At 43.5% G+C, this 27482-nt stretch overlaps 1 protein-coding gene across 1 annotated transcript in view; it reads left to right on the top strand.

The window, feature by feature from the left end:
* LOC310989217 (IQ motif and SEC7 domain-containing protein 2-like) overlaps positions 1-27482 on the top strand; it is a gene marked incomplete at both ends in the record, with an annotated part of 205427 nt that overhangs the window by 819 nt on the left and 177126 nt on the right. The window lies entirely within an intron of this gene.

The raw sequence follows: 27482 nt of genomic DNA, 5'->3' as shown, positions 1-27482 counted from the left end.
ATACATTCTACAACCAAAGCCAAAGATGGCATGAGAGGATCTCAGAGGTGGGCTGACATGAACACATAACAGAAACCAACTAGATTGTTTTCTGGTAAATATTGAAATTGGCTGGAAAATCTTGTAATACACTTCTATTTCAAGGGACAAAATAGGTTGCCATATTGAATATCAGCTATCAAAGGGCTTTTCATGTTTGTCAGATACTCAATGAAATTCTATAGAGATTTAGTTACCATACGCCTTACCGTACCGTACGCCTCTAAATCTTCATACTGAGTTGCCTTTGCCAATTATTAATATGGCATCCTTTCACTTAACTCCCAAACTCAAACATGGCTGCCAGCCTGTCATCCTGCTCTCTGCTTTGCCAAAACTCATGCTTATCTTTGACTTTGCTACTAACTTTGCAGCTTCTTTCATGCAGGTTTTGTGCAACCTGCTAAACGTGACCAGGAAACATGTCTTTGTGTGATTCTTCTTCTTTGGCAGGAAAATGAAATGATAAAACGCAACATATATTTAAGGCAAAGCTGTTTTTGTTGAGCGTGGGGCTCGAACAGACAGGAGAGGTGACGTTGTCGTTGTCGGAGTATTCCTTCCTCTGAAGGAGAAGGAGGAGCTGAAGCCCCTGTGCATTTTCTCTGTATGGAAACAGTGAGATTGGTGTGTGTGCTGGGCGGATAAATATTCATTCTCTTATCAGCTAATAGGGCTACAGAGTGGAAGGTTGTAGCGCTAATTTACATATTGCAGGAGAGCAGGAGTGCATGAGACTCCGGAGACAGACTACTAAACGACTACAGCATCTCTAACACTGATAATTGGCGGAGCAAAGACTCAACAGTGTTATGTAATGGATATTTCTGCAAAGCAATAGGATTGGTTGTTTCTCTATGAGACTATGAGGAAAACACACTTTATGTAAAAGTGAGATTGTTTGCAGTAACAGTCACCATGGCAACTACTTAGGATAGCTCAGTATCTTCCTCTTTTGCTTTTTTTTGCTCTTATTTTGTTGTAATTTTGTTGCTCTGAATAAATTTCCAGTCTGTTCGCAGCCTGGAAATGGGTTTGTTGCCTGGCAACACTATCTTAGGAGCATCCTATCAGGAAGTGTTTGGGAAGGACGGAGCCTCGCTCGCCGCGGCGGTCGTCTTCGGCCGCGGGGCTGCGTGGCGCCGCGGGCAGCAGGATGCAGGGCTGCAGCAGCTGTCCCGTGCATCCAGCAGGCAGTTTGCTTTTCTAACTGGTAACTCTGATCCTGTCTGTGGGAAGCGCTGGTCACGGTGATTGCTGTTGCCATGCAACTGTGGAAAAAAAAACCTGTTTGAAGGACATCGCTCTTTCTCTCTAACAGCTGAAATGGTTTTAACCTCGATTGGTGCTCAGGGTGCCCAAACCTTTGCAAAGCGCACGCACGTCGCTGTGGAGAGTTGAGTGTCACCCCCCCACCCCCCACCCCAAAATCTGCTGCAAACACAGAGAGCAGAAGGAGAGAAACTCCCAGCAGACCTGCAGAACTGAAGGCTGGGGAAACGCAGTGATGACTCATGGAGACAGATTTAATAGTACTATTGCTTTATTGTCTTGCTCTTTATCCGTGCAGCCAGAAATCGTGCACAGAGGTACATGAAGTGTGACTCAGACTTTCAGATTTGGGTTCATCTTAAAACATCAAAGTTCAGGGAGGTGGTGGTGGTGGTGGTGGGGGGGGGTGCTTCTAATCCCTGAGTCATGAGACGTTCAGGTACAGCTGATATCGTGAGGGGAAAAAGTTGACCTCAAGCTTGCAAATGATGTAATAGGCTAAGAACAATGATGGAGTCTGACAGTGGTGAAGATAAGGCTGATTGGTTATGAAATCACACAGTGCAGTCAGCTGCTCACTGCCTCTTCAAGTGACTTGAGTGTGAGCCAATAAATCCCACACTGCACTGGGGTAGATTATGGCATGGAGGCATGACAGCATGTTGCAGAGCTGCCTACACTGCTTTCTGGGTAATTATTGTAAAAAAAAAAAAAAGGGGCATGATGCAGCAAAATGCAAAACACCCTCACACGGATTCATCTCGCAGCACCTTGCAGCAGGCCTGCACCATGTGAGCAAATCTGCAACGTGCGATAACGCTGCTCGATATTGCAATGACAAGTCGTCTCCTCCTCCTCCCTCTGCAGCAGCTAACAGGGGGCCTGCCGTCCCAGCCTGCAGCTACAAGTTTATAAAAAGTTGGTGTCAAATGAAGCCACAGTCCACACACGCAGAAATATTTCATTTAAGCTTGTTTGCAATTAACACTTCACTAAAAAAAGATCAGTTGTTTTCCGTCTACATCGCATTTCAGCCTTTTGCTGTGTGTTTATTGCACATGAATGGGTCGGTCAGCCCAACCCTGCAGCACCTCAGGCTGAAGCAGTGAAAAACAGGATGCACATGATGAAGCAGGAAATACTGCAGGACACAAGGAAGCAGCTGAGGACGACACTCAGAGCTGCACGGGGCAACTTCAGCCTCATGAACTGTGAGTGTTGACTGTCACATCATCAGTAGTAGAGCTGGGCGAGCACTGATACCAGGGATCGGGGTATTTGTTACTCCTAAAGGCTGCCGATACTATCCGCCAAAATTTCTTTTGTTCCTTTGTACAAATACCAGAGTTACCGCTAAGTAGCCGACGTTATTGCCGCTCCTTAATTATTACCGCCGATGAGGTTGTTAAAGCCAAAAAGTTTAACACAGTTTAAGGCATTTATGGCGCAGCTACAGTGTCCAAGTCAAATTTCCCTGAACGGGACAATAAAGTTTATCGTATCGTATCGTAACACCACATGTCCTTTTTTGCATATAATCTCCTCTTCTCCCCACTCACATTAGGTGGGTGGGGGCTTGGTTCAAAATGATCTGTCATTGTGTTAATTGAAATTTTATTAAAAATATCAAAAGTACTAGTAGTGTCGGTACTCCATATTGATGAGCACTCATACTCAAAGTGGTATGAACATCCCTAGTCATTAGTGTCAGTTTTGGTTTGCCTTACGGCTGAAGTACACTGGGAACGGCCGCGACGCAAAACATGTGTCGCGCGACACCTGCAGCTGGAGCTCGCGCCCATTTAGTCAATGGAAGCTCCTCCACCGGCCATGTGAGCGACGCGCACTCCAGCGGCCGTCGCGCTGCATCTCTCCAACAGGTAGAAAACTACAGAGAGCTGTGTATAAAACGAATATATTACATTTAAAAGTGATTAAAATAAGTGTCTCATGTACCAGAGGCAAAGCCAGTAGCAGTGCAACATTATGGGGTTTGTTTTTTTACATTGTACGATGTGGATCCATGATCGTGTAGTTAAACACTCCAGTTAATTGATACCATTTAATATAGTCTGCACTTGCAAACCCTACATAGTCAGCAAATTACCTGTGAAAAAAGTACTGTCAATCCATCCTAACAGGAGGGATGTAAAAATGTGTTGAGATACATAAAGTGCACTCATTTACTGTAGGCTTGACAGGACGGTGAAGCTGACAGCTGCAACAAACACGGTGAAGTCGTGTCGCGTCACGTCCGTGCCTGGTGTAGCAGGTAAAAAACTCCGCCGTTCCCAGTGTACTTCTGGCGTTAGTCACACTGCAATGAGATTTCTCACTGGGCTGTTTTGAAATGACTGTGTAGATGTTAGCCAATCAACTGTGGCATCTGATCATGTCCTGATTGGAGGATTGCTCTCACCTAAACGCGGCATATTGCGCCACCTCAGCTGTGGGCGAACGCTGTGTGTTATAAACATGTGGAGGGCCAGTAGTTGAATCAGCTGTAAAATACACTAAAAACATTTATTTTTCTTCTCCTGGTTACATTGTTAGGCTTCCTTATCCATGAAAATGTTGATTTTAATATTTTTGGTGTGGGCCCCTGGGCCTTTTTTGTCAGTATACCCCTTGGCTTCAATGTAACCTTCTTCTTGTAGCTTTCTGCTACCATCTATGGTGTTAGGGTCGGTTGTGACCCGAGTCTTAAATCAGCTGCAAAACACATTAAAACCAAATTAATCATCCCATTTGTTTATCATCTCTAGGTTACATTGTCAGGCTTCCTTATCCATGAAAAGGTTGGTTTTGCACATATGATTTCAGTTTTAACTCTCATTATTGTTTTAATCGTTATAACCAGAGCATTTTAGAATTTTTTCAGTTTTATTTTGTTTAAATATGAGTTCCTGACAAAGTCAAAAAGCCTTGATGCAATAAACAAATTTATGTGGCACTTTTTTAAACCTAAAAACAGGTCAATGGCGACCCTAACACAAAAGGAAGGTTAACTGAAAAGGGTTAACTGTGATGTTTACAATCTTACATAATTATGTGCACAGATGACACATCATCAGGGGCAAATCGGGGTTCAGTTTTTCACAGAGCTGGGAACTGAATCACTAACCTTCTGATAAGTGGACAATCGACTCTACTACCTGAGCCCCAGCGCTGCGCCGCTCCGCTGAGAGCAGCCTGAAGTGCACTTTAAACTGAGGTGTAGTAAACGGAATAAAAAATGCAAAACGCCGGCATGATCCTTGAACACTTGTTATCAAAGATTCAAGAAAGGAAACAGTGAACCCGCTGTCCTGCAGCCTGGCGTTCATGTGCACGTGAGGGTGGGAGACACAAGGGTCTAAAAATATAATGGACCTATTTGCGTCGCTAAGATATCACGTTTGACTCAGTATCAGCAAGCGGTACTTATAAATATATGAATCCAAGCTCAGACTCTGCTGGAGCTGCTGATTATTTCTGTGCATTAGACAGAGAATCATCAGTGTGAGTCATCACAGCTCAGATAATATCATCACATGACACTGTGACGATGAGGTCACCATCAGTGGACATCAGTGCTGTTCTAGTCTATTGATCCCGGAGAGGAAGAGTGTTTAAGACCAGTTGTGGTAATGAACAGAGTGATGTTATTCTGCAGTGTGGGCGAGGAGGAGTCACAGGAGTCAGATCTGTAGGATTCACAGAAAAAAACACATTTTTCACTTTTTCTCTGCAGATCATTTCTTTCTTTCTTTCTTTCTTTCTTTCTTTCTTTCTTGCTTCAAGGTCAGGAAGTAAAGGACAAAGAATGCGTTAAAGGGATAGTTCACCCAAAATTCAAATTTCATTATCTACTCACCCTCATGTGGACTAAGGGCTGGGAGAAGTTTCAGAGTCCTCCGTGGCTTCTCTGAGTTACAGCGGGGCTCCGTGCAGCACTGCATGTCCATATGACGGTTGCAAACGGAGCCCACTTTTCTTCGTCCAAAAAGACACACCAAAAAACATCCAAATACCTCCACACAGCTCGTCTGTAATGTCCCTCTTGTATTGAAGCCCCAACATGAGAAATTGTTCCGAAAAAAATTAAATAAGTCTATATTTTAAGCTTGTTTGTAGCGGAAGCTCCCAGCACTGCTCTTCCTGGTCCGTCAAAATCTCGCGCGATTTGCATTGACACCCAGTTCACGGCTCCACAAATCGTGTGAGATTCCGGCAGAGCAACACTGGGAGCTTCCGCTACAAACAAGCTTAAAACATATAGCATACTTATTTAATTTTTTTCTGAACAATTTCTCATGTCGGGGCTTCAATACAAGAGGGACATTACAGACGAGCACTATGGATATTTTTTGGTGTGTCTTTTTGGACGAAGAAAAGTGAACTCCGTTCGCAACCGTCATATGGACATGCAGTGCTGCACGGAGCCCCGCTGTAACTCAGAGAAGGCACGGAGGACTCTGAAACTTCTCCCAGCCCTTAGTCCACATGAGGATGAGTAGATAATGAGTGAAATTTGAATTTTGGGTGAACTATCCCTTTAATATGATCGTCTAATTTTTCACCAAATGTAACCAAACGTTATCTCTGTTTATCAGTCCTAGACTGACTGGTGACCTGTCTAGTTTGTACCCCACCCTTGCTCTCTGTCATACAGACGGGTTTCTGTGCAACGTCATCACAGATGTGCGCGCGCAGCCAGGGGGCAGAAAGCGGGACATTTCTCATTGTTTACAAGCGGAGTCAAGCAGCAAAAGAAAATGACAAGGAGTTGTTCTGCTGTTAACCGCACAAACCGGCAAAGGGAAGGATGGAAATTGCATAATATCCCAAGGGGATCTCATCCGTTTGCCAAAAAAAGAAGAAGATTATGGCTCCAGGCCATTAAAAGGGCAGATTGGGGTCCTGGAGGTTCTAAAGGCGGCGAGAGTCTGTGCAGCACCGGTGTCATAAAACTAAAAATAATATAAACAAAACATTAATAAAACACATAAAGACACATAAAGACTTGAACGCAAATTGTCGTTTGTGTACACACTGGGCTAATCTATGAGATAACTGTAAATGTCGGGCCATATGATAGCTGGACATTTGGACATATGTGACCCGTTCCATCAAAATGAGTCGGAAGTCGCAACGTTCTATTTTTAGATAATCAGCTGATAACATGGAAAACCCATAGAAAAAAAAAAAATTATTATTCTTCTGATCCTCCTTGAGATGGTTCTACTCCTTCATTGGAGGTTACAAAAGAATTTCTGCAGCACTCAAGGTTCCTAAGAGCACAGTGGCCTCCATAATCCTTAAATGGAAGAAGTTTGGGACGACCAGAACTCTTCCTAGACCTGGCCGTCCAGCCAGGATCAGAAGAAATGGACAGCAGGGTTTCCCGCAGCGCTTTCCTGTTAAGGCGGCCGCCTTAACAACAAAGAGCTGCCGCCTAAACTAACGTCTTAAAAAAATAAAAATGTAGCGATATTCACAGCACACACACACGACGGTGACATTAACGCGCGCCGCCACGTCTGCTCATAGCGCAGCAACAATGCAGCAGCGTCAGGCCGTCACTGAAACGCTCCGTGGAACCGAGACATGACACGGCGCGCCCGGTGTAAAAGTTCCCAGCCCCGGTGACCGCGGCGCTGACGATTGGGGGTGAGTCGCGAGCGTCATGGTCTTGGTAGAGCACGGCCGCTGCAGCGACCCTCCGACAGTCCCATCGCTGCGTGTCAATCCCCCCTCTCACTATCTCTCCGCGCCCCCGTCTCTCTCCAGCTGCCCTTTCAAAATAAATGCATAAAAAGCCAGAGAAAAAAACAAAGTAGGGGAAACACTGCTTTGTTTTCTCTGTCTTTTTATGGTTTAGTAATTCTTTCATTGGTGTAGTAGCAGAGTTCAGTTACCACGAGCGTAGTTGTGACCTGTTGTGATCATAGATGGCATGGCATATGTTTTTTATGTAAGTCCCTTCGAAAAGTCCCAAGACCAGCCAAACTCCTAAAAAAAGCGTGATTTATAGTTCATAACATGGTACTTTTGGCATATGGCACCAGGGCCGTTGCTAGGAATCCTGGGCCCCCTGAAAGTATACTAAAGTGGGCCCCTGCCCCCTGACTTTTCCACTTTTACGTATCTATTATCATTTCTTATTTAGCCTACTTTGTTTTGATGCTAATGCAGCATTACTATGAGTATCAGTCAGGGTCTTATGCAGAATAATTCAGTCATACAAAGATTAGACTACTGGGGTTTTTGTGGGCCCTACTGGGCGCTGGGCCCCTATAATGATCATCACCTTTCTCCCCTATACAACGGCCCTGTATGGCACTACAGGACCAGTTAAATATAAAACACAATTTTATACAATATACTGTATATAAGTAGGGGATCCCCGCTCCATCTCTCCATCAGTTTGGGGGTCCTTGGCCTGGAAAACGTTGAAGACCCCTGCTCTACACACCACAGAGAAGCGCATAACAGCAGCGCGCATGGTGAAAGCGAAACTTAATACGGCACACCCCCCCCTCGCCAATCAATCGATCCGCTCGCTCGCGCGCGCACCCCCCCCCCCCCAACAGGACAGACACCACCTTAACTAACACATTTTCTGGGGGAAACACTGGACAGCATGCAAGTTAAATATGAGTGTCACAGCAAAGGGTTACTTATGACCATGTGATATTTCAGTTTTTCTTTTTTAATAAATTTGCAAAAATTTCTACATTTCTGTTTTTTTCTGTCAAGATGGGGTGCTGAGTGTACATTAATGAGAAATAAAATGAACTTTTTTGATTTTTAGCAAATGGCTGCAATGAAATAAAAAGTGAAAAATTTAAAGGGGTCTGAATACTTTCCGTACCCTCTGTATATTTATTGCAACAATTTAGTTTCGGAGGGAGGTGTGTGTTGTTAAGGCAGCTAACTATAATGCAATGGGGGAAACACTGCTGATTTTAATGACTTTGTGTTGTGAGCAGTTCAGTGGCCGGTAAAATTTCATACATTACCTGCCATTGGCAGGTAGGTCAAAAAGTAAATTTTATACCCTGTTTGTGATGCAATGAAAGATTTTTCTATGAAATGACATTTTATTGCAATTGAGTCAGGGAGAACTTATAAAAAGTACGGCATCTACATTGATATCAGTTCACTCCGAAGCAGTCTTTTGCCCCCTGGTTGCGTGTGCACCTAGTATCATTTGTACACAAGAAACCCGTCTATATGGCTCCAGCCACCCCCACCCCCCCCCCCACCCCATGCAGTATAGACAACGTACTGATGAATAGAGGTGACCAGAACCAGAACTGTCCAGAGGTTGTTTACACCTGTGTTCATTTAACATGTTAATCTGATCCAGATTAGATACATGTCACAGACCAGGTGGAGAGCAGATCTCTTCTCTTAATCCTTGATTAGGAGCAGCACCAACGAGACCCCGGATGGCTTCTCTCTCTCTCTCTCTCTCTCTCTCTCTCTCTCTCTCTCTCTCTCTCTCTCTCTCTCTCTCTCTCTCTCTCTCTCTCTCTCTCTCTCTCTCTCGCTCCCTCTCTCTGACCCTGTTTTTGTAAACAGCTGCTGACATCTCGTCCTCTGTGTGCTGATGACGATAACAGGAGTGTAAATGAGCTTGGTCAGCAGCACTACTGCACTGTGTGTGTGTGTGTGTGTGTGTGTGTGTGTGTGTGTGTGTGTGGTTTTACCCCCATCAGTGCAGTGTCCTGCCAAGTGTAGCTGCTCAGTGTCCTCACAGTCATAAAAACATAAATGGACATCTCTGACATTGGTTCTGGTGATTTTGAAAGGCTTACTGTACTCCTGTTAATTTGCAACATATTGTGTGTGTGTGAGTGAGTGTGTATACTGAAGCTAAAAGCCTGACTATGTAGTTTATTGGCAGTGGATAGAAAGCCTCTGATCAGCGCTGACTGCAGCCCCATGGTCCTGAGCTAAACATGTTTTCAGTGGCAAACAGCACTGGGGGGAATAAAGAGCCACACAGTTCTGTTTAATGAGGTCAGTTCACAGGAAGCACAGGCTTCATGCAAGTTCTTAATAAACCTCAGATACACTGAAACTAATAAAAACACTTTGGACCAACTTGAAAAATAAAGTACCGTAAATTCCGGACTATAAGCCGCTACTTTTTTCACATGCTTTCAACCCTGCGGCCTCCACGACACAAACATGCTCCATAACCCGTGATATTTTGTTCATGTCGGTTAAGACTACGACTTTAATTGTCGGTGCAAGCTATTTTTAGAACGGCCGAGCAGAGCCGCGAGCTGCTCAGCTAACGCTACAAAGGCTCATGGGATTTCATGGTTTCCCTCATCAAACTCATCAAATACACAATCCAACAACTCCAAAACGCTCTGGTGGACAAGTTGTGACCTGCACATTCACCACGCTATGAGATAATAACAGAATGTTACCAGACAGAGTTGTTTTAGAGGTAAATGCAGAGACTGTTTGCTACTGCTCCCGATGGGAATGTGCATCAGCAGTTTTGCATGAATTTCCCTTGAAAACAACTCCGTCTGGTAACGTTCTGTTATTACTTCATAGCGTGGTGAATGTGCAGGTTACAACTTGTCCACCAGAGCGTTTTGGAGTTGTTGGATTGTGTATTTGATGAGTTTGATGAGGGAAACCAAGAAATCCCCTTAGCTCTGAGCAGCTCGCTGCTCTGCTCTGCTGTTCTAAAAGTAGCTTGCACCGACAAAAGGTAACGAACCTACTGCTATTACTATAGGGATTATGGCAATGGGCCAATTTGCCAAAATGTTGAGCTATCCCTTTAACAGTGTTGCTACAATGATACTGGACATAGACAATATGATGTGCTTCACTCCTGATTAAAACATGTCACTGAACATTTCCCCCCCTCACCTCAAAAAGATCAGAGCTCCTCTTCCCATTCACCTCCTCTCTTCCTCTCCTCTTTCACCTCCTCACTGCAGATAAATCTCACCCCTGGTTGAAAGATTAAATGTGTCTCGATCAATACTTTAGAACCTATCAGGGCCATAGATCAGCTTGTTTATCAATCGCTCATTGATCGGTTTTAATCCATGACTCCCATTTCTGAGGTGTGCATCAGACCAGCGGTGTGACTCACCACAAGAAGGAAACTTTCTCCCAGTACTCAGGTGGAAGGGGTGTAGACATCCATCTGAGATCGGATCAGTCTGATCTTCTACAGTAGGAGCCACACTTTCCCATTCCAGCCGCTTGCCAGCCGCCTCCCCTTTAGTTCCCCTCCAGCTCCCCTCCAGCGAGTGAAGCATTCTGGTGTACTCTGAGAAGAGGGGGGGGGGGGGGGGGTCTACTATGGTCAAGATTTACAAAACTGAAAGGTAGTCTTATGAATACTAAAAAAAAAGAAGAAAAAAGAACAGAACATTTTAGAAAATAACAGTGTCCCTTTTTCGGCGGATTTTTGTGCTACTGCAGATAATTTTGTCAACTTGTAATATACACATTTTTGGAGTATATTAAAATGTGCTTTCTCAACTTCTAAAATCTGGATTTGAGGGGCCAAGACATTTATTTGAGGGGGTGCTGCCCCCTCTTGCCCCTGCGTAGAGCCGGCCCTGCTCCAGCTCCCCGCTGGCTGGAGTGACCCCCTCCTTCTCCTGGGCGTGTTTATTTTTTACTGTAACTCCACCCATTCATTGAAATACAGGGTATGACCAGGAGATGGCGCTTCTCTCACAAAATACACAATGCCCATAGTCATTCTGATGTTATATGAATTTCAACTAACCGCGCTTAAAGTACCACCTCTGGTGGTCAGTAGCCTAGAAATTAGAACCGCAATTACATACATAACCATTTGATTTGAGAAGTGAAATTATAACAGGCCTAGCTACTAGAGATGAACTGGCCACTGATTTATCTGGAAATATTTTTTGTAACAATACTTCCTGTTGAATATTTGATCACAATTTGATCGCTGTGAATCTACATTTAAAGAGGAAGAATTACAGGTGATGAACAGCCTTGAAGATGTTTGCAGTAGTGCAGGTATTCAGTGCCTGCCTTAGGCCAGGGAATTAGCATTATCATTGCTCAACCTTTTGTTTGCACTCAGTGGGCTATTGGCCTCCCATTGTCACACAAATCACATACTGAGCCCAAAATGCAGCTAGCTATTCAACTTTGAGAGGGGAAGTTTTGGCCTGTGGCCTTTGCTCCTTGAACACAAGGTAACAGTGACTTTATCTAATATGATTGATAAACCTGTACCTCTGGAGCCGACTATCCTTTTGCTCAATGATGATTAACAGTTGGGGCTGAATGAGAAACAACGCAAAGTTTGGTTGGCTGGCTTGACGGCTGCCAAAAAGCTAATAGTACAATGCTGGCTACCACCTCACAAACTGCACGCTAGGAAATGGCTAGAATGCTTTCAGGATGTGGTCATGTTAGAACTGTCTACAGCACAGGTGAACAAAGCTAAAAGCTCTACACTGGACTCATGGAAGAGAGATGCTGCGGCTGTAACAGACCTGCTCAGGTCAGATTAAAGTACCGAGGGAGAGTGTAAGACATTAGACCGAGAGGGGAGGGGGGAAGGAAGGGGAGGCCGCCAGGGGGAGGGAGGGGTATGTTAAAATGTTTGTACTGTTGGTAATATTTGACCTTGTTGTGTGAAATGATGCCAATAATACAGTTGTTCACAAAAAAAAAGGATTACCATTGCGGACCAAGCGGCAGGCCGTCACGGAAATTTGTCATGGCTCCTACTGTAGTACGTGAATAGGAAATGTGTTTTCAGTTGTTTTACTTTATAACTTTATTTAATCCAACTGAACCAGGTCGACACAGTTCAGTTGGATTATTATTGTCATCATTAATTTTCTGCCTTGTTTTGCTGAAGATGAAGGATCAGCGTTATATTTTGACTAATAGACTGAGAAATGGACTCGTATTAAACGGTGGACTGTTGTTGTTTGGTACCATGAATACTGAATATTCTAAGAGTTGTGTTGCGTGTTTCTTGTTTTGAAAAAGAAAATGAAAAAACACATTTAAGGTTGTGTGTGCTGATGGGGGTTTTTTATATTGAGTATACATCCTTTTGGGAGGAAATTTGAGTGTGACACTGACTGACAAAATTGAAATTGACTGGTTTGTGAAATATGAAAATAAAAATTAAGTTATGTCACTTTAGGTCAAGTTGTTTTTGAGGTTATTTTATTGTGCCACTTTTCAGTCTGAGTTTAAACAAGAGTAGACTGCCTTCTCCCTGTAGGTAATATTGGCCTCAGTGAGAAGTTTATCTTTTAAGCTCATACAATGAAAATACATAGGCCCTACCCATGCATGAAGGATTTTTAAAACTATTAAGAGTAAATTAACCCCCAAACCACAGCAATTCAAATTGGCTGCTTTCAGGCCTATCCGGCTTGTATGTACATAAGTTGCCCACCTGTTATCTCAACCAGCCCGACCTAATTAAGTAGGCTAGAACCAGCCCTGGCCTTCAATATTAGAACAAACAGCAATTAATGTTCATTTTAAAAAAGCTCTGAGGAATTATTTATATACTATAAGACACTGCCGTTTTTGTTGTTGTTGTTTTTTAAAAATTCTTTCTTTTCATTTTCAAAATTATAACAGTCCAGCAGTGCATACAGATTATACAGTATGTAGCAAATCCAGAATATATTCCACAGCAATTACCTCAAAGGTCCTTGTTAGGTCTTACATTTCAGGCAGTTGCACTCTGAGTTCCCAGGTACTTTAACACTTTGTCAAACTTTGCTGTAAAGAGATCATTCTGACCGTTAATACGAAATCATAGTCTTTCCAGAGAAATATAGTCTGATATCAAAGACTTCCACAGATGTATTGACAGCCTTTCGGCCCAACATAAGCAAAAAAATGTGCAGTGTTCTTACGTGATCTTATTGATTCAGGGATATATCCCAATAAACACAATATTGGAATATAGGCTGTAGTTGCTGTTTCTTAACTGGCGTTTTTTTTATTTTATAAATAGACACACAAATATTCATTCCTTATGCATCAGTTGTCAAAGTGTTTTGAGTCTTTTAAACCTCAAGTTCTTAGAGCGATTGTTTTAGGACTGAAAATAACTTTAGATTGCTTTACATCCTGTCTTAAGGCATTTCCTGCTCTGTTTAAATGCAGAAAGTCACAAAAACCACAGTCGCCCTGCAACTCACACAGTCTAATTAGTGTGTGTGTGTAAGAGAGAGAGAAAGAGTCTTGACATCTAGGTCAGCTGTAGAATGATTACACCAACAATCAACAAGATCATCCACACACACACGCACGCACGCACGCACGCACGCACGCACGCACGCACGCACGCACGCACGCACACACACACACACACACACACACACACACACACACACACACACACACACACACACATCAGTTCATGACTCTCCCTCCCTCTGTCAGTCCGTCTGTCTCGTATATTTGGCAACATGGAGATGAGACATGGAGCTGGCTGCTGCTGCTGCTGGTGGTGAAGGTGGTTGAGGGGGGGTGGGGGGGTCTGATGGTGGTGATGAGGGGAGGGGGGCAGGAGAAGGGATAAATGGCGCGCTGCTATGGCAACAGCTCAGTAGGCTGCAAAGGAGGAGGTGGAGGAAGGAAAAAGTGGTTTCATAACGACACACACACTCTGCTCCTCCTCAGCACGTCCATCCACTCCACACACACACACACATGAATGTTAACACTCTCAGCTGACTCACTGTGATCCACTGTGACATCACTGTGACTGGGTCTGAAGGTAAACAGATTGAGGCCAAGAGGAGCCAACATCTGCTGGTCTGAGGTCTGGGAGCCGGTGCATTGAGTCTCGTGTGTTAACAACCTGTTAAGGTTTAATAGAAAGCAGCAGAAACAGTTGAGTGCTCCTGTACATCTGTATGTTCAGTCTTAGCAGTAACTAGCAGAACTAGCATTAGTGTTTCCACACCTCAAGAACTCTGCGGTGTCACACAATAGACTGCTTGGCGGGAAGTCCGTACGCTCCAGTATGAAACTTAGACTTTACTTAAAAAGACCTTTATTGTCGTTGCGGAAATTTGTAGCTCAACAATCCGGTTACACCCCGCCTTTCTGAAAATAGACTTCCATTCTTTGTAATAGCAGGGTTTTCTATTTTTTCTGAAGACCCCGCTATTCCGAAAAGGCTGTTGAGGAAAACCCTCCACTCCGAACAGACAGACGGACGCAATCAGAAAGGAAACGGAGGCTGCGCATTGATCCTTTTTTCCTTTCTGGGGTCAAACGGATCATGTGCATAATTAACTGCAAAATAAGCAAATACTTCATATTAATGACTTATAATGTTCATTATGCTTCTAGCCTGTCTAGCCTCTACCTGGTCTTTTTACTAAACTTAACCAACTCCTTTCTTCATTGCCTAAGCCCAACCAAAGCATCTCCCTCAGTCAGTTGTCAGCAGGAGCGGCGGCTGCAGCAGCCTCGCGCCCGTGTGAGCTTCAGCCGGGTTCAGCAACACTTGAGCGGAGCAGGGGGAGAAAAGAAAGTGTATTTCTTTTACTGTGTGGGAGATCTCCCACAACGGAGTGGGGGAGAAAGCAAGTGGGACAGATCTGCCCAGTCCCTGAGCAAGCGCGTACAAGCCGCAACACAGAGTGTAAACAACGTCACCCGGTTCAGCACCTTGGACAGCTGCAGCGGGGGTTTGGTACAGCGGTGTGTTAGAATGGAGGTGTTTCGAAATGGAGAGCTGTCCCCCAACAATCCAACACTTTTTATACGTTAAAAACTCTCCTCCTATTTCCAGTCAGCACAAGTCATACATTAAAAACCTCAAACATCCGCGCCGCTCACAGTACGGCCGACTCTGTGGGAGCCTTCAGAATGTATTCAGACCCGTGGCTTTGTGGTTTGCTTTGTTCCTATTCAGGGGCTAAACCGATACAGTTGTTGCATTTTTCTTTTGGGTTGTTGTGTTCACATGGTAACAGTCCCAAGCGGTCCAAAGTTTTAAACAAATGAAATGCACGAACCCAACTGTTCTCTGATTGGTCAGAAATCGTACCCGGGAAAAACAAAAACCACGGAATAGAGGTATGAATGGGCCTGAAAATATAAACCTGGACCCGACCCAATCCGAGTCAATTGTATATATTGTCGACTCGAACTCAGTCAAAAAAAAAGGAAGCCGATCCAAAGTCATCAGATATATTTTCGGCTCGAACCAGCGCGTCTAGCCGGCCCGGCACGTTGCTGTGTCGATTACGTTCTCACTGCAAACGAACGCCTCCAGGGCTCGAATGGAAACGAGCCCGCTTGTTTTATTCTGCATCCGAGCGCAATTGCTGTGTTCACATCTGACCAAATGAACCGATCTTTTCTGTTTCGGAACCACTGCTCCAAACGAGCCAGGTGTGAATACACCCTAAATCATGGAGCCTCTAGGAAGGTGGTTCCCAACCTGGGGCCTGCACCCCCCATGGGAGCATCGGAGAACACAGCTGGTGCATAAGGCTTGGTCTTCTCTGAGGTTATAGTGTTGTCAAATTGTGTGCATGTTAAATTAAAATTAAAAGAAGTCTCTACAAACCCACATATAACAAATTTTAAATCCATATTTAAACATATTTAGAGAATGGATTCAAACTTAGTTCTGGACGGGCACACGCTATTGCTCCCAGAACGGTCAAACACGCAGTGACATTCACCATTTAATACAGAGAATGAAAAACGATGAGCTGCCATCAACACAGACAGTGGGATTTGTTGCTCTTCTTTATTCACTCTTCTTATCCGACAGTTTTTTGGGTTTTTTAAAGTATTTTTGGGGGCTTTTTCGCCTTTAATGTACAGGAGAGTTGAGAGAGAGAGACAGAAAAAGGGAGGCAGAGGGCGGGGGGAATGACACGCAGGATAGGGCCGCTTGGCGCGGGATCCGAACCGAGGTCGCCTGCAGTGAGGACTGTAGCTTCTACACATGGGGCTGCTGCTCTACCAGCTGAGCTAAACACCGTTTATCCGACAGTTTTAATTTCATATCACAGTTCTCACAGTTTTTGACTATATTTGGTTTTTAGACTTTTGCGGTGAATTCTGTATTTGTTTTTGTTAAGAGTCTGTATCCTGCTTATCAGAATTTAATTGATTGTGTTTTTTTAAAGCATAAAAATAGATTATTTAATAAATAATTTAATTTCCACTTTCGTCCACTGTGAGCTGAATGAAATATCACGGTGGAATCATGTTAATAATGTTTTCTGTTCCCTGCAGACCTTGCCTGTATTCACCTGAGTGTAAAGTAGTATTTTAATGTGGGTTCATTTGTAAATGTTGAGTTACATAAACGCACATTAATCAGCCAGTGAAGTGCAGATATATTTAAGCTGTTATTTGGCAGCAGATATCACAGCACACAGATGGCACAGAGAATAATCTGGCAGCCGGCTGATGTGACTTTTATTTCTCAGAGCATCTGTCCAGGTCCAAACTGACCAGCAGAGACTGAGCCAACCATGGAGGAAATGTCTGAGTTTACCTAAGAAGAGAAGCCCATTGTGTTAGTTCAGGGACAGCTGGGAACTTTAATTCCCTGCCTTCTGGATATCCAGTCGGTGCGTATGCTCCCTCCCCTCCTCTAACGCACTGAAACCAGTACTGTGGAAATACACAATATTTTGGTGCATGCAAGTGTGGTAGCATCACGTCTGCATGAGTCACCATGATGCGGTCCGGTTTCTTCTGAACCCTAATGTGTGATATGAAAGTGATAATCATTTTTGCTGCTTCTTTTTTTCTCTGTTAACGTGGCTTGATAATCAGCAAACATCTGATGCAGAAAACACAAACAGTGTATCTAAGACCCTGTTTACACGACAACGTTTGACAAAATATGTTTTATAGGATGTGCCTTTTGTTTAGAGGGCAACAGCGTTTTTATCTTAAAATCGCTCCACCGTCACGTTCCCCTCTATCACATCAGGGTTTCCCGCAGCGCTTTCCTGTTAAGGCGGCCGCCTTAACAACAAAGAGCTGCCGCCTAAACTAACTTCTTAAAAAAAAAAAAATGTAGCGATATTCGCCGCCCCCCCCCGTCGGACGATGGCCGCATCCTCCCACACACATACACAGCACAGAGAAGCGCGCATGCATAACAGCGGCGCGTGTTGAAAGCGAAACTTAATACGGCGCGGTGCGTCCCCCCCCCCCCCCCGCGACGATCGATCCGCTCCCCCCCCCCCCCACGCCCCCCCCCCCCCCGTCAACAGATTCGCACGCGCCCCCCCCCCCCCCCGTCGACAGGTCAGACACCACCTTAACTGACAAATTTTCTGGGGGAAACACTGCACATCATATATATATTCTAAGTATGTTTTTCTGGGTTTTTTTGCCTTTAATGGAAAGCACAGTCGAGAGAGAGACAGGAAATGGGGAGGCAGAGAGAGGGGGAATGACATGCAGGAAAGGGCCGCTCGATGCGGGATTCAAACCGGGGCTGCCTGCAGTGAAGACTGTAGCCTCTACACATGGGGCTGCTGCTCTACCAACTTAGCTAAACACCGTCCAAAAAATATACTTAAAGGTATAATATGTAGGAATTACCCCCCATCTAGCGGTGCAGTTGCATATCTGAACGTATTCTTGACGTTGCATTCAGGTGAAATGGGGCAGACGTCAGACAGACAACAGACGCTGCATGTAACAGGATAAACAAGCGTCTATGTAAACAAACGGTCCGCCAGCACGAGGCAAAACAATACAGACGTGTCAATATGTTGTCATGGTGATGTCGTATTGTTTACCTGACCCACGTTTTACCGTCTTTCTCTCGTTGAGTAAAATGACATCCGGTTGGTTTGCTGACGGCCGTCTGCCTGACTGCACCTGAATGCAACACCAGTGCCTCCGTCCTTCCTCACACTACACAGTGGTGACAGTTTTAACAGGCCGAGCCGACAGCTCCGCTAAGTTTCCGTGGTTACCTACGGTCACGCTGCCACTGAACGTAAAAAATGGCGATGCAACATGGCCGCCTCGGTTCGGTGCGTAGCCCACTTATGTATTTGTAACGACTTGTAACAACTCATTCTAAGGTACGAGAAAGCTTTCATTTGTATGCGGGTGTGATTCGACTTCAGTGAAATACGTATTTATGAAAGCAATATTTGATTTTTGCTAATAAAAAAGCCAAATAAGTTACATACTGGGGCTTTAAAAATAAATAAATAAGCCTGAATTTCTAAAGTGTGGATACTTTTGACTGATAGCTGATATGAATTGCCCAGAACCTGAAATGGAGAGAGCAGAAAAGCAAACCAGCTTATGAGAAGTGTCAGTACACAAGAAAAAGTAATACTAAAGAATAAAATAGTGCGTCTCGGCCCACATCCAGCACTGATCATCACAACCACTCAAAATGGGGCCACGCAGTGTGTGCGGATGGGCTTCCATGTGTATGTGTATGTGTGTGTGTGCATATTGAGGCCGGCGGTGCGGCATCTCCTGTATCGTTGGTAGAAAATGTCTGCTGCTGCTGCTGCTGTGTGTTTCCATCTGATGACATCGCTGGTAATCCATCCACGCTGCCACAAAACCCAAGAGGACCGTCGCATTGCATGCTGGGAGTGAAGCTCCCACTTGTTCATTGTGGAAGGAGAGAAATTTCCTCAGCATCAAGAATATGAGCAACACTGCAGGTGTTCCTCAGTGATTAAGCGTGTTTGTTTTTACTGAACTCAACCTGCTGCTTCTGCCCCACTTAGTGACTTCCTACATTTCCCATGATGCCTGTTGAAATCCCCCAGAGATGAGAAGTGGGCCTGAACTTGTTGCATTCAGCTGTGGATCAGTTGTGTGGGCAGAGAGTGGTGTTTGAGTAGATAGTGAAAATCACACTCTGCCCTGTCAATCAGCTGCAGTGCATTGTGGGCTATTTTCCGCCTGCCGTGTGGCTTATGGATCGCTCTCTTTCTCTTTGTAATTATAAGCATCACTTCCAAAATAAGGGTTGAGGAACGACATAAACTCCTGATGCTGATGTTTTAGCTCCAGCTGTAAAACATCTGGACCAGATGTTTACATGAGGTTAAAAGATAAAAACAGACGGTTTGAAGTTGCAGAAACAGGAAAGTGGTTTACTCATAAGTCTGGTTTGTGTGATTCAGTTTGCACTGCATTAGGGCTGTTCGATTTGCCCAAAAATAAAATCCAGATTTTCTTCTCTCAAAACACAATTTCCAACTTCCAGTTACGATTACGATTTTTTAGTGTAATGACCAACTATGCTAAAACGTGACGTCAACAGACTGCCTTCCACTGATTGCGTTGTCACTGGAAGAGTAGCAAACGCGACGTCCGACACGAGGATCAAACCAGCTACATTTAAAAACACACCGGCAGCAGCGACCACTGATCTGCACTGGGACTGTTGTTATTCTTTCGCCTAAGGCTACGTTTACACGGAAACCATCTGAACAGAAAACGCAAAAGTGACGTTGCGTTCTCACTTTTTATTTTGCGTTTAGACAAGCGTTTTGGGGTGGAAATCTACGTGCATACGGCCAGGCGGCTAGGTGGCAGTGTGCCACACATCACCACCAAGTCTGCATGCCTGTGTACAACCCAGAAATTATTCCTCTTCTCCTTCTTCTTCTTGATTGCCGGCAGGCTGTACGCCACAAAAAAACGCAAAAAACTTTTTATTCGCTCAAGTTCTTTTTTTTTTTTTTTTGAATATACACTGAATTTTACGGTAATCCAATAACGATTTAAAACCAATGAATGGAACAGGCCTACACTGGATCATAATGCATCACCTCACTAAAATGTCTTGATCATCTATTTAAACAAGTGAAGAGTCATGAACATGGCAGAGTTCAAGTGATTATTATTTGATCATCAGAAAATGTAGAAAGACAGGTGGACTGTGGAGCAATAGGGTGAAATTGATGGTAATAATGTTAAATGATAGGACTAATTGGTATTCAAGTGAAACACCTGCCTCTGTACTGTATCTGTAGCTGCTGTAGAGAGAGACAGCAGAGACTCTCATGAATTCTGGACTCATTAACAGTGAATTAAGCCTGTAAATGGTTTTAAAGGACAGACACACACCCCTGACAGCAGGTGCTCACACACCTGGTTCATCTGTGATACATTACATGACTGGTAACCAGTGGCGGCTGGTGGTGAAATTGGTCGGGTGGGATAACAAATAGATTATAGCTGCTGCGCAGCAATGGGTCGGGTCCGGGCTAATTTTGAGTAACAAACAAGAGAATTGGAAGACAGGACAGTTGACCTTATATTGTTCAATTTGCATCAGTTGAGGATTGAACCCACAACCTCGGGAACCAAAGACTGTTGTCTATCGCACTGAGCTAATTGACAAGTGGCAGTTCAACAGTGGCTTCACAAATTGAGTAAGCCATTCACTGTCGCGCAGGCAGATTTGAAACCACAGTAAACGGAAAAATCAGTTTTTGAGGTAGAATTCTGATATGTATTTGTCAAACATCTACTATGAGTCTAAGGCAAGGCAAGGCAATTTTATTTGTAAGATGTTAGGAGCCTTCGCACATGGTCCAGTCCAAGCTATTTGGATTTTTAAATTTAGAGGCTTGCTGTGATGCCACCATTAGGATAATTGTCTTGTGTTTCATGTTGAGGACAATCTGACATTTCTATCTGTCATCATCATCACCATCACCCTTGCTGGGTCTCGAACTCACAACCTCTGACACCAAGAACCAGCTCTTAACTCGCTGAGCTAATTGGCTGGTAGTGAGACCTGCTGTGTAGCTTTATTTATCCACTCAGGTGAGTCAGTGCCCGGGCAGCTGTTGTGATGAAATGGTCAAAATGTCAGAAATTCTGTTATCTAAACAAAAATCTGATAATACATAAATTGCATCTTGACAGCATGAAAATGTTGGTGATTTGTTTTTAATGATAAGTGTTTTGCTTCATAAGAGAAAATATGATGTTTAAAAATTCCACTCTCACATTGGCTGCAGTTGTTCCCATGAGAGCAGAATTCAAAATGTTCAAGAAAATTCAGTTTTTGAGATAAAATTCTGATATTTGCCAAACTTCATCAACCATGACTCCAAAATATTCTCATTTTTTTTCAGGAAGATTGAAAATGTATTTAGCAGGAATTTGATGGAATATGTTTACAGTAGTGTTTACAGTCAAACGTTTTTGTGCACTGTAGGCTCAATTTTTGCTTAATCAAAAATCCGAGAAACAAGTTTTGTGGAGGACGGTCTGGAGATGCTCTGTAGCAAGTTTGGTGACAATTGAGCAAAAATTGTGGGAGGAGATACATTTTAAAAGTTTTGCAGTTATTGAAAAAAACAGAGTGATGGACTTCATAATTTGTAATGAGTTTAAGTGGACAAAAGTTTCAGCAGTATTGAGGCTACATTGTGGTGAAATTTCAACACTGTAGCATCTCCCGTTGGTTTGGTAGGAATTTTTTAAGTTTTTAAATTTAAACGCTTATTGTGCCCCCCCTAGGAGGGGGGGGCACATGTCCTTGGAGTTGAGTGAATCTGGCATGGGACTGGACCTTTGTGCAAAGTTTGGTGAGTTTTCACCCATGGGAAGTATGACTTCCTTGGAAGAAGAAAGAAAGAAGAAGAAGAAGAAGAATTCCTAGGAATACTAGGACAGACACACACCCCTGACAGCAGGTGCTCACACACCTGGTTCATCTGTGATACATTACATGACTGGTAACCAGTGGCGGCTGGTGGTGAAATTGGTCGGGTGGGATAACAAATAGATTATAGCTGCTGCGCAGCAATGGGTCGGGTCCGGGCTAATTTTGAGTAACAAACAAGAGAATTGGAAGACAGGACAGTTGACCTTATATTGTTCAATTTGCATCAGTTGAGGATTGAACCCACAACCTCGGGAACCAAAGACTGTTGTCTATCGCACTGAGCTAATTGACAAGTGGCAGTTCAACAGTGGCTTCACAAATTGAGTAAGCCATTCACTGTCGCGCAGGCAGATTTGAAACCACAGTAAACGGAAAAATCAGTTTTTGAGGTAGAATTCTGATATGTATTTGTCAAACATCTACTATGAGTCTAAGGCAAGGCAAGGCAATTTTATTTGTAAGATGTTAGGAGCCTTCGCACATGGTCCAGTCCAAGCTATTTGGATTTTTAAATTTAGAGGCTTGCTGTGATGCCACCATTAGGATAATTGTCTTGTGTTTCATGTTGAGGACAATCTGACATTTCTATCTGTCATCATCATCATCATCACCCTTGCTGGGTCTCGAACTCACAACCTCTGACACGAAGAACCAGCTCTTAACTCGCTGAGCTAATTGGCTGGTAGTGAGACCTGCTGTGTAGCTTTATTTATCCACTCAGGTGAGTCAGTGCCCGGGCAGCTGTTGTGATGAAATGGTCAAAATGTCAGAAATTCTGTTATCTAAACAAAAATCTGATAATACATAAATTGCATCTTGACAGCATGAAAATGTTGGTGATTTGTTTTTAATGATAAGTGTTTTGCTTCATAAGAGAAAATATGATGTTTAAAAATTCCACTCTCACATTGGCTGCAGTTGTTCCCATGAGAGCAGAATTCAAAATGTTCAAGAAAATTCAGTTTTTGAGATAAAATTCTGATATTTGCCAAACTTCATCAACCATGACTCCAAAATATTCTCATTTTTTTTCAGGAAGATTGAAAATGTATTTAGCAGGAATTTGATGGAATATGTTTACAGTAGTGTTTACAGTCAAACGTTTTTGTGCACTGTAGGCTCAATTTTTGCTTAATCAAAAATCCGAGAAACAAGTTTTGTGGAGGACGGTCTGGAGATGCTCTGTAGCAAGTTTGGTGACAATTGAGCAAAAATTGTGGGAGGAGATACATTTTAAAAGTTTTGCAGTTATTGAAAAAAACAGAGTGATGGACTTCATAATTTGTAATGAGTTTAAGTGGACAAAAGTTTCAGCAGTATTGAGGCTACATTGTGGTGAAATTTCAACACTGTAGCATCTCCCGTTGGTTTGGTAGGAATTTTTAAAGTTTTTAAATTTAAACGCTTATTGTGCCCCCCCTAGGAGGGGGGGGCACATGTCCTTGGAGTTGAGTGAATCTGGCATGGGACTGGACCTTTGTGCAAAGTTTGGTGAGTTTTCACCCATGGGAAGTATGACTTCCTTGGAAGAAGAAAGAAAGAAGAAGAAGAAGAAGAATTCCTAGGAATACAATAGGTTCCCGGCAGCTTAGCTGCCCGGACCCTAATTATCCCCATTAGATGGTTAACTGCAGTAAAATAACATCCATCTGATTGGCACAAATGTGTAGCAACTACACACTGCATTAAGTACACACAAAGAAGGGTCTAGTCCAAAAAAAAAACTTTATCTGTGTATCTCTCTCTCACACACACACACACACACACTCACACACACACACACAGACACACACACACACACACACCTCCCACAACAACACAACGTTTCCTCCGGTTCCTGTCATTGGTCTGAAAACAGCGGTGTGGGGCTAAATGGAATCAGCCCAAATGATAAGTACATCAAGGGGGCGGGACATGACGCCTGTCAATCATTGACCCTGTGGGCTGAATGTAGTTAGCCCAAATGGTCAGCAAATGAGGAGGGCGGGACTTGATACCTGTCAATCATTTACACTGGGAACATGAATGAGAGCAGACTCGGTGAGCTCCCATTCAGAGATATCCTGTGTTCTTCTTGAAACTATCTGGTGCTGTTGCCAGCTCGGGTTTCACGTAAACTTCTAACAGTCTTTTGTATGTTATTTAGACAATAACTTTCTCATCTTTTGTTGTATAATGCAGGGAGGGCTTAGCCCTGCTATATGTCACTGCCTGGTAATATCAAATATTCTGAGACAGAGGGCAAGAAGTCATTCAATATTCCAGATATATAACCATATAATGTTTTTTTTTGTTTTTTTTGTTTTTTTGAGGGGGGGGGGGGGGGGTTTTCTCAGATTAGATCAAATCAAATCGGTTAGGTTAGGTTAGACTGGTTAGGTTAGGTTAAGTTAGGTTAGGTTAGACTAGACTAGACTGGTTAGGTTAGGTTAGTTTATGTTAGGTTAGACTGGTTAGGATAGAGGTTAGGTTTGGTTAGTTAAAGGGGTGTTCCTACCCGCACAGGGAAGTTACATAGTGCAGTTTCAGCCAACGCAAGCCGGCTCAGGCTGCAGCAGCAGCACCATTCATCCTATAAACCATTTTTCTACCATTGCAATGGGTTTGGAAACATTATTTTAAGGCTGATAAACTCCGCAAAGTTGCTTTAAGACAGATCAAGTCAGGTTAGGTCAGTTTAGGTTAGGTTAGGTTAGGCCAGATAGATTACATTAAGACACCTTCTTTAAATTAGGGATGGATAAGATTAGATTCAGTTCGATTTGATTTGAATGAAACATGAATCATTTTTGTGGGGAAACTGGGTCATTGCAGCAACAAAATGAACGACCAATGATAGGAGACACAGTACAGTGTATGTGGCTGCAGTGTGCACTATACTAATAACCCAATTTCTTGATCAGCAGAAACAAGTTTTGATCACAGCATTAATGTATTACTTAACACTAGCACCGCCGTTGCACACTATATACCTATAACCGCCATGAGTCGTTCATTGGACGAACGGTAATAAAGCGTTAATTAGTGCTGTATAGGTGTTACATTTGTCGTAGTCTTTTAACAGCTACTCTGGGCCATGAAGTAGGCTGCACCCCGCAGCCTCCGCGAGGCAGGGGGGGGGGGGGGGGCATACCGTAGGAACCCCGCCCCCGCCTGTAAAGCTGGGTTTCCACCGTAAACGACCTTTTTTTTTTCTCTCTCTTTTACGGCAACATCCATAGTCCTTTGTGATCTTTGTTTGATATGTCAGGTGGAGCTGCTGCCCATCATACCGACGCATGATTGCGCCCCCCCCCCCCCCCCCCCGCGTGCGCTCACGTCGGCGCTTTACATGAAGAGCACAGCGACTCTGTTTTTACACTAGTTTGCTCCTAAATACTGGCTTTATAAAACGAATTTCGTTTTCTTTTGATATCATATTGATATTTCCCCCCTGAATGTAGGCTACACCTCTTCTACAACCAGTCTGTCCAGTCTGGAAAATAATTTCTGCACCGTGCGTGTGTGAAGTGTGGACGTGAGTGTGCATCTCCGCAGCCTGCGCACGTGTACACACAGAGACACACATACACACACGCACGCACGCACGGACGCACACAAACACAGAGAGAGAGAGAGAGAGAGAGAGAGAGAGCGAGAGAGAGAGCGCATAAGCCCAATAATGCCGGCGCAAATCGGTGAATTCTCTGGTCGTCCAATGAACGAACGTGGCGGTTATAGGTAAAAATGAGAAAACATGATCGATATTTTTTTGTGTGAGTAATATTGATTGCATTTAACAAAACGGGGTGCTGCCCAACATCATTTTAGGAAAAGTCACAGACTGGTGGACTTCAATGTTTTTTTTTAATAAAGTTATGCACAAATGAAAATCAAAGTCGTCCAATGAACGGCAGTTGGCGGTTCTAGTGTTAAACTGATACATTGAATTAATTTGGAAATGGCTGCAGAATGACAAACTTGGAATGACTGGTGTTTGTGTCAAGCTATTGAGTGTTACCACTTCCAGAAGACTGTTCTGACTGCGCTCACGTCACATATGTCACATGATGAAAATCTGAATAAATATATTGTCTATTGTTTTATTTTGTTACTTTTAGTTATAGCCCCAGTTGACATTCAGTATCCCACTGAGTACTGAATCAATTAGAATATTAAGTATAAATCAACCTAGGTTGCACCTTTAGCTGAATTTGGTACCATTTCATGATTAAAAACCATGGATGGGTAAAAACATGCCAGATCATTCATAATGACGGATCAGAAAAATGAAATGAGTTTGTAGGTTAGTAAAAAAATCCATAATCAGTATTATTGGCAGTAACAGAGGGCCCCAAAATAAAAATTGTCCCCGGAGAGGCCCTGACCAGGTCCCTGCACAAAACCATGCCAAAGCAAGTCTGTCTTGAGTCAGCCTGAATTAGATAAGTCTGGATTTCATTAGCGGAACAGTTTGAGGCTCAATTTGGTGATGGTGCTGATTTAAGTGGAGCTTTTTCTGATGAGCTTGATTTTCTTTAGTGACATTGATGGAATACCCCCCCCCCCCCCCCCCCCCCCCACCACCCCCACCACACCACACCACTGTGTCTTTCTGCTGTTTGCTACAGAGCAGGCTTACACAGCTACAGTGTTCCCTACAGTATGTTCCCAGTTAGTCAACTTGCCTCAGACTGATTTGATAGTTTGGATCTGGTGTTCACAGCAGAGGTTGTCTCTTTCATTTAGTTTCTTATATTCAGGGAAACTTTGAATAAGGTCAGAGGTGCAGAACGAGGCACAGCTCACCAATGCTAATGAAGTTTTCATGCTGCCATTTAAAGAGGAACTATGCAGGATTTCTCCCGTGGCTATGCTACATTTTTACCTTAATTAAAAAGCTCCGTAGTAATTGTGATAGTTACTACATGACTTGTGACTAACGAGCGAGAACGGTGTCTCTCTGTCTTCCACCTGGTGTCTCATGGCTGAAAACCAACCTTGTAACATCAGTGCAGTACCTGGCCACCGCCCCGGTGTCCCAGCTCTCGTCTCTGCAGCACCGTGACACAAACGCACTCCGTAACCCGTAATCTTTTGTTTATGACAGATAAGACTACACAAACCCACACGCCGTAACATCGTATATTAGGGCTGGGCCGATATGCTTTTGTGCCGATTCGATTCTCTAACGATTTTTGGGTCCCAATTTGATCTAAATTGCGATTCTGATTAAACAAGTATTGCGATTCGATTTTACCAAGTATTGCAATTTTATATTTCAATTTTTTCTTTCCTTAAACAAGAGCAGGTTGAACCAAACACTTGACAATACATCATAAGTCATATTTACAAAAAACAATACACACATCACATCAGTTGTGTTCGTTTGTTCACATAGATATCTGTGAACAAACGAACACACCAGATCGGTATGACTTTGTCGAGTGTAATGGCACAGAATACATGATTGTACAATAAAGAAAACGTTTTTTTTTTTTTTTAAATCGAAAAAAAATCGCCAGAAAAAAATCGC

Source organism: Trachurus trachurus (genome assembly GCF_905171665.1).
Source record: "Trachurus trachurus genome assembly, chromosome: 7".
Classification (NCBI taxonomy): Eukaryota; Metazoa; Chordata; class Actinopteri; order Carangiformes; family Carangidae; genus Trachurus; species Trachurus trachurus.
This window is presented reverse-complemented; position numbering and strand designations above follow the sequence as displayed.